This window comes from Triticum dicoccoides, chromosome 3A (assembly GCF_002162155.2).
Source record: "Triticum dicoccoides isolate Atlit2015 ecotype Zavitan chromosome 3A, WEW_v2.0, whole genome shotgun sequence".
NCBI classification, from domain to species: domain Eukaryota; kingdom Viridiplantae; phylum Streptophyta; class Magnoliopsida; order Poales; family Poaceae; genus Triticum; species Triticum dicoccoides.
The window spans coordinates 397,158,519-397,167,388 of NC_041384.1; positions in this window are offsets into that span (position 1 = coordinate 397,158,519).

The following is an 8,870-nucleotide window of genomic DNA, read 5'->3' on the forward strand; positions in this document are numbered from 1 at the left end:
CGCTGCCTACCCACGCGCGTCGCCGTTCCGCCTCGCCTCGCCGCTGCTGCCGCCCACCGCCGCACCCTGCCACGAACGCCGGAGCCCGGCGGACTCGCCCGAGAGCTGCTGGTTTTCCGCCGAAGATCGCCGATCCGCCGCTGCGGTTTTTTTTCCCGCGAACCGGTAAAAACCAGCAAAACCCGATCAGGTTTTCTTCGGTTTTTCCTTTTGGATCGTTTTTTTGGTTAGTCTTATACAAAGAACGTTCACTGTCTATCCCTTCGGAGTGAACGAATTCATCCGTTAGCATTCGGTAACGAACGTTCGTAATTTAGTATTTTTTTATTTTTCTGTTTTAATTTTTGGCCAGGGACCCGTAGGTAATTAGTTTCTTCACAGTTTAGTCCCTGACCTTCAATCTATCATTACTTTTACTCGTTAGTCCAAAACCAACGAAACCAATGCCCACGTCTTCATTATATTCTCCTTTATCCAGTAAAACAACTTAATCATGTTTTCGAAAAGTTTAAAATTTGAATTAGATTAGATTTGAATTCAAACTTCGTTTGATCATAACTTGAGTTTTGTAGCTCCGTTTGAGTTGATTCTTTTTGCAAATCGAAGCTCTTGACCTAAACCTTCTGATAAGGCCAAATTCACATAATTTTGGTACTGTTAGAAATTGTTTTATGTTACAAGAGCTATTTGCTTGATTTTGATGTTTTCCGAATCGATTTCTTCGTTCTTTCTGAACTTTTGAGTGATTTCTTATGTGTGCTTGCTATTGCCTGCTTATGATAGATTGACCGGAGTGTGACGAGTAGATCTATCAAGTGTTTTGAGTGCGGATCATCTTTGTCAACATTGCAGGCAAGTTCACACTTTGATCATACCTCTTTCATACCTAGTTTTTATTGCATTAGATCAAACCTCCAGCATTGCATGAATAGGATCTAATTAAATTGAGGGATGGGAAGTAGTTGATGAGGTAGGAACCTATTGCCTGCATTCAAACCTTGGGAGTTACTTTTACGTTATGCTTACATTGCCATGCTATGCTCGTAGACATGGATTGGGTTTTGAGAGTATTCATGACAGATGTGAGATTGTTAATTAATGGTTTACTTAAGGTGGCAACTTAAACACACATCTGGGTGGATTGAGGCACCTGGTTATTCTAGGATTGCCTGTCTAGGCACCTGGGTAGACCAGGATTGCCTGTTTTTTATGGACCGCCACCCAGGCTCAAAGGGATCATGAGATTATTCATACTAGAAACTTCCGTGTGCAGCCACAAGCTATTATGGGCTCTAGCATAGTTGACTAAGTCGTGCGAACTCTTACAGTGGTAGACTAGCAGATGTAGGGGATGTAGGTGGTACGGTCTACTCGATCGTAAGGTGCTAGCACTTTTGAAAGGCTATGTCTCGGTCATCCGTCTTCTCAAACACCAGGTAGTGCGAGAAACCAAATGGAGGCGATCGAGTCTTGTGGGGAAAAGTGCGCAAACCTCTGCAGAGTGTATAAACTAATCATGGTTAGCCGTGTCCCCGGTTATGGACGTCTCGAGTATCTAGTACTTGGATTATCATGTGAATCTCATCACGTTAATTTAAATGAATGTTGTTGGGTTTTAATGATGTTACTTAATTGGGATTGAGAATGCTGTCAGCTATTCTCAATGTTAAACAACCACCATGATTGTTAAATAAAAAAATTATTCCTTTGCAGTAGGGAAAAATTAGCTTTTCACAAAACATTATAACCATAGAGCTTTTCCACCAGCCAATATGCATGTAGAGATAGCCATTGTTCATCATTTCTCTCTATGGTGTGAATTTGCCAGTACATTCAATGTACTGACCCTTTGTGGCTGCAACGTCTCATGTTGCAGGAATCTTACGACGAGTAAGTGATACGTTAGGGTTACGATTTCTACACTCAACTTTGCTGTTGGTGTTGATGGGAATCCACAACCTTGTTACTTCCGCTATTTGGATTGAGGTAATAGTATTTACGTTACTTTTACATGTGATTTACCTCTGTTATAAATCCTCGAGTATTGTGTGTGTCAGCATACCGATCCAGGGATGACACTTAAGCACAGAGACTTGATCCATTCAGGTCGGGTCGCTACAAGATGGCATCAGAGCACATGTTGACTGTAGGACGTCACCCTAGAAACCGGCAAGCCCATAGCAAAGATTTTTCTCTACAACTTTCCCTTTCAAAAAGATCTTTTACCTCTCTTCTCTTCCGAGCTTATTCAAAAAATTCCTTTTAGTGAGACTATACCCCTTTCCCCTTTTGACCACACGAAGATTCGACTGATGAGACCACTCCAAGAAGTACAAGATATTGGACAACTAAGACCACTTCGGAATGAAGAGTATTTTCCGTGCATCTGAATAATGGAAACTACAACGGTTGAAGACCAAAGACAAGTAGGATTTGAAGGCTCTGAAGAATTCCCAGATTTGTATGACCTAGGAAGGCTACCCTTATGGAACTTGGCAGACTATGGAAGTTGTCAATACCCGAGATCAAGGTGTATCGGAGAAAGACTAAAACAAGGAGCATGAGAACTCGAAGTTTTGAGGCAGGAGATATCAACTATGGAATGATAGCTCATGGGAATGACAATGTCATCGCCCGCTGATGCTATTGTCACTGTGATGAGTTAAGGATGCATTTCTTCAGAATGGATTTGATGGAAGAAGGCTGATGGAGCACCTATTAGTAAGATGAAGTTTTAACCTTAGCCGGTGTATCACCAGGATCTGGAGTAGTACATCAAGAAGTTTAAGGTGCAGCTCCATGAAGCCATATTTTGACAAGGAAGCATTTCGTGAAGAACTTAGGTCCAAGAAGCTGAAGTAGCAACCTGGAGGAGCAAAACTCGAGAAACCGGAGATTCGTCAGGAACTAGACCATGGTTCATGCCAAGGATGTTGAAACCTAGAAGTTTGAAATGCAACTCCGAAGTATTAAAGAATGTCAAGAGAGACTTCACATCAATAGAGATGATCTGGCAAAAGAACTTGAGAGAGACAAGCATGATCGGAAGAAGCCATTAGAGGCATGAACAAGGCTTGATGAGTTTGGAGACATTGAAGATTTATTGACCTTAGAAGACCAAACCCCTGTTATATACCTACGTTAGATGCGACGATTGTGAGCTGTCATTTGTTTGATGTTTTTCGACAGCCACAACAAAAATCTTTCTTTTCAAAACTGTTGTTTGCATTGTGTGTATCCCTCTCTATCTCTCTTATCTCACCCCAAACCCATGGACCCAATAGATGATGAATGGAGATGAGCTTATATTTTGTGGACCGATGAGTCAATTGGAGACGGACCAATGGATTCAGAACATGGAGGATCACATGAAGAATAACCCTATAGTCGGAAAGGATATGACCCAGCATGCTCTTCAGTGCTTTGAACGAGGTGCTGCTACTTGGTGGAGGATGTACCAAACCATCAAGGGATGGCAAGGAGTAACCACTTGGAAAGAATTTAAGTTGACTCTACAAAGATCTCATCTTGTGTCGCAGAAGTTGAAGCCTTATGGAAAGGATATGAAGAAACCTTGTGCGTGCAAGATTTGTGGAGAAATCGGACACACCCATAAAGAACACAAGGATGAATGCCCTAATTGTGAAGGAAGTCACCCAGTTGAAGAATGCCCAATTAGGCAGATTACTTGTTTCTTGTGTGAAGGGACTACCCACTATCCTTCTCAGTGTCACATTTACCCCATGGTACAACGAACCATCTAGAAGAAGAAAGAAGTAATGAAAGGAGCCCTCATGGAAATTTTAGAAGAAGCTGTGATGAAGGAAGATGTGGAGGACACACCTAAAGAGGACCCGAGTAGACCCTGCACTAAGTCTTGCTATTCGTGTGGAGAAGAAGGACACATCTCTCAGAATTGTATGAATGGGGATCTAGTAGAATTCCCGACAAAGGAAGTAGAGTATGACCCACAGGAAATAGAAGCCCTGATTGGAATGGAAAAAGTCCAGGAAGAGAAGCAGATTGGATTCCAGGAAGGATCTGAGTCATATCACATGTTATAGGTGCAAGGAGTCATGGCACTACCTCAATAGTTGCCCAAAAAGGAAACCTCGAGACTTGTCAGAAGTAAAATGTTTTAGTTGTAATGGAGTAGGGCACTTTGCCAGAGAATGCCCCAAGGAGAAGGAAACTCGTGATAAATAGTTGAGTTTGCAACAAAATAAATAGAGTAGTAGAAGTGAGAACATTTTCCTTTATATTAAGGTGTTGAGTTGAGACATGTAATGGGAAAGCGAGAGATTGTAATCACTTGAGAATGAATAAAGTTAGCATCGTTGCTAAAGATTTGGGTTTTGTGAGTTGTTACTCTATGAAGAAGGATTTTGACCATTTTGAGGATATGAGAAATATGGTCTATGGAAGATTTGTGCATTTTAAGGGTGGTAGTACCTTGTAAGAACCGTTGACCCCTGGAAAAGATAAGGATACTCCACTGAGTGGATTTCGGACAAAATGAATATGAGTTTTATCTTGATATGTGTGATACCCCAAGAGTATGTGGGATGAAGTTGGAGACCGTCAGTTGTTTGGACCAAATGTGATCAAGGAGTCAGAAGAGAATGTTAAGTTGATTCGAGATAGACTGAAGGTAGCTCAGTCCAGACAGAAGGGTTATGTAGACTTAAAAACGCAAGGAGGTAGTCTATGAAATTGGAGATAGAGCATGTCTTCATGTGTTCCCTCTACGAGGAGTTAAACAATTTGTAGTTAAGGGAAAGTTAGCCCCGAGATTTGTAGGACCATACCGAGTTTTGGAGCGTATGGGAGAAGGGGCCAACAAGTTGGAGTCACTGGAAGGACTGTCAGGAGTTCATGATGTGTTTCACGTTTCCCATTTGAAGAAGTGCCATGCAGAGATGGCCAATATTCCCCTGTAAGGACGCTTGACCTTGGAAAGGATAATGATGTTCCACGAAGTGGAATATGGACTTCATAAGTATAAGTTTTTATCTCGATATGAGGGATATCCCACGAGGATGAAGAGATGAATTACTATTGGATATAAAGGAGGTATGATGTCGGAAATATGGATCAATGGAAACTCCATGATGAGTCTGAGTAATCATGTCCTAGTTTGGTGCCAATAGAGGGAAGGAAGATAGTACAATTGGATGGATTTAAGAATACTAGGAAGTTGGAAGTTGGAATAATGATCAATTGCCCGATGATAAGTTCAAGGACTACAAGTGATGAGGTGTGCCATAACCCACAGGCCCCAGCACCTGCCAAGAAGCAAGCACATTCTTGCTGAAGGAAAAACCCTGGAAGAGGATATACCTTTGTCGATAGACGATTTTATAGGAGTAACGCAAAACCTGAGAGTTGTGAAGAAACGTTAGATGTTTGTCTGGCTTGTAGAATCTATGGATATATCCGAACTTGGTTCATCGACAAGAGAAATTCTGCAATGCTTGTGAGGATGACCGAGTGTTAGAATGCGAGATTCACTAAACCGTATAGAAGGTAATGATTTGGGTGCGGGATGGATTGATCACCATACTGACTTACTCTTATTATTCTCCTTGCTACGTGGGAAGGTAAATCTAAGTGACCTACCTATAGTAAAGAGACGATGATCAAAACCCTGTTTAAACCTTAGAATGGTATAGCAAGTTTTCCCTTGTACAAGGCAGCTTTTGCCAACCGTAGGTTATACGATGAGGATCAACCCAGACCCATTTCCTACAGGAGAAACCATAAATCGTTGACCACCATGAGTTATCAATTAGTTGTTTAGTACTGGCGCCAGACCTGTCAGGTAAGAAGACCTAGTCGCGGAATAACCTTACCAAGATGAAAGGATAGAAGAATTGTGGCAAAGGTTATGCCACTACCGGAAGAGCTACGAGAAGGAATTTCCTCGAAGATCTGAGAAGACGGGCCCTGTCAAGAATAAGGATGGAGTATATGAGTATTGATGGGACCGTAACAATGATTCTAAGGGTGGTAGCACCCGAGACCCCGGAGACGATCGATGGATTTTGAGGAGACCCCAAACCTAACCTATTTCTTTCTAGCCTCTCCGAATCTCGAGGACGAGATTCATTTTAAGGGTGGTAGGTTTGTAACATCCCAAAATTCTAAATTTTGGAATGTTATAATACTTAGATAGAATTGATTGATTGTTTGATTGATTGTCTGAAAGTGAGTGAATTCGAAACTTTTTGAAAGTTAAATGAGAGGGAACAAAAGGACTTTCCCAAACTTTCATTTTGCATTTATGCTCTCCGTGAATTCAAATACTTTTCATCACGAAACCCTGGAGAGAAGATGACCTGACTTCTTCCATTATTTAAATGACAAGGGGTGTTGAAAATATTTGAATTTCATTTGGGAAAATATTTCCAATTCTGAAATTTTATGCAACTCAATGATTTTCACGAGAGAAGATAAAAGGACTTCTTCAAATTATATGAAATATGAGTTGGGAGTTTCAAAGAATTAAATTCAAAGTTCTCTTGAATTTATTTTCAATTTGGAGTTATTTGAGTTTTTTTTCAAATTATTTTCTCCAAAAACAAAATACATGGAAAATAGGGTAACATGATTCCCTACAATAAAAAAAATGGAGAAAAATTTATTTGAAATCATTTTGGTATTTTAAAAATGATTTTTGTTGGATTTTATTAGACCAGTAGCACTCTTTGAATTATCTGAATTTGTGAGGATTTTATTTGGCATTGTAAAAATGTCCATGTTGTAGAAAATATTTTTCTGCAAATTTTGGTATATTATATGCCTATATTAAATTTTGTATTTATCTCTTTTGTTTTATTTCTTTGTCTATTTTTTTTAAAAAAACAAAAGGAAACCCTCCGTCGCCAACTGGGCCAGCTCAGGGCCCAGCCGACTGATGGGGTCATGTACCTAGGGTAGGGTCATGGACCTGATCTAAGTACCTTACCCAAGGACACCCTTAGCAGAGGTCGCCTTCCAGTCGACCAACAAGGGACTCACTCGACTGACTTGAAGGACTCAACCACGAAGACTCACTCGACCACCAGAAGGTCAAGAAACACTCTACACTGCAACGGCCTGTAATTAAGTAGACTTTATGGTAGTAAAGACACTTTATGTGGGGCGTTATCAGTAACGCCCCGGACTTAACTCACCTTAAACCCTCTCCTACGTGGGCTGACTGGGGTCCCGGCGCACTCTATATAAGCCGCCCCCCTCCACAGGTAGAGGGGTTCGGCACCTTGTAACTCATATACTCATAATCCACTCGACCGCCTCCGGGCTCCGAGACGTAGGGCTATTACTTCTTCCGAGAAGGGCCTGAACTCGTACATCCCTTGTGTTTACAACCTCTCCATAGCTAGGACCTTGCCTCTCCATACCTACCCCCACTCTACTGTCAGGCTTAGAACCACGACAGTTGGCGCCCACCGTGGGGCAGGTGTTTTAGCGATTTTGTGGAGAAGTTGCGATTCTTCCGAGTACTTTCATCATGGTGTCTGCTGGAGTTTTGGTCGAAGGTCGAGAGATCTGTCTCGGCACTCTCACCTTCATCGCCGACGACTCCGCCTGGCTCCAAGAGGCTCCACTCGACGTTGATGCGCTCCCCGTCCGCGGTGCGACGCATTTTCGCGCATGTGTCCGCGGCGTTCTGCTGCGGCAACCGTCGACCCCGTATCGGACGACTCCTCCATCGTCCACCCTCCCGGTCTCCCGCCAGCGCAAGCGCTCGGGCCGGTCGAGGCTTTAGCGATGGGTGAGGCACGCGGTGGCTCGCCAATCGGCCACCACCCAAGTTGCGGCAATCGAGCCCGACGAATCTCTCTACGGCTTGTTCGATCTGTCGACTGGCTCCGTAGAGACTGCATCCGAGTGCGGTAGCAGTGATCCAGCGGCGGAAATCTTGATGGTCGACGGGCCCCGCAGTCCCCCTGGCTTCGCCCGTGATGGTGGAGCAGGTGACGGAGGCGACCCCGCACGAGGCCACGAAGAGTACCAGCCTGAGCCACTCGGCTCTCTGCAAAGAGAGGAACTTCGCCGCAGGAACGTGGATGCTCTGCGTACTCCCATCGCAGGAGAAACCCCCGAGGCTCGTGCCTTGGAGGAGGCACGTCTGGCCAATTTGGCCGAACGCACTCGACTGGAGAATCTTCAGCGAGCACTCGACGAGCGCGCGCGGCAACGAGTTCCCGACACCAGTCGACGTCAACTCTTCCCGCCGACTCAGGTATATCGAACCCCAATCCAGAATTTAGCAGATGCGACCCGTATAGCAGAGTCCATCCAGCCTTCGCAGTCGGAAGCTGGCAGAGGTTTGCTGCAGATCAGGGATCTGCTCCGGGCAGCAGGAGATCAGAATTCAGCCGTGTCTCAGTCGCGCAACAGAATTCACAGTCGATCCGTCACTGCGAATACGGTTCAGTCGGCTCACAGCCCCAGATCGCCTCCGCAGCGTGAAGGGCGCGAGAATCGGCGAGATCAATATGGCGACCGACTCGACCGAGATGATAGGCGTCGAGTGCCCAATTCCCCTCCGAGGGGTGGGTCTTACGCTCCTCGACAACAAGATGACAGGCGTCAGTACAGTACAGGGCGAAGGGTTCCAGTCGACCCCAGAGAACCAGGCTTCGACGCGCGATCCATTATCGTGCAAGGTTTGGTCGACCGGAACAGAGCCCATCGAGGCGGACTCGACAGAGATGCAAGTCTGCGTGCACCCACAAGCAGTCGAGTGCATGTTTCTGGTCCTGAATGTTTCAGGAGAGCTATCAGAGCCGCAGTTATCCCTCCCAATTTCAGGTTGGCAACAGGAGTCAGCAAGTTCACTGGTGAGTCTAAGCCTGAAACTT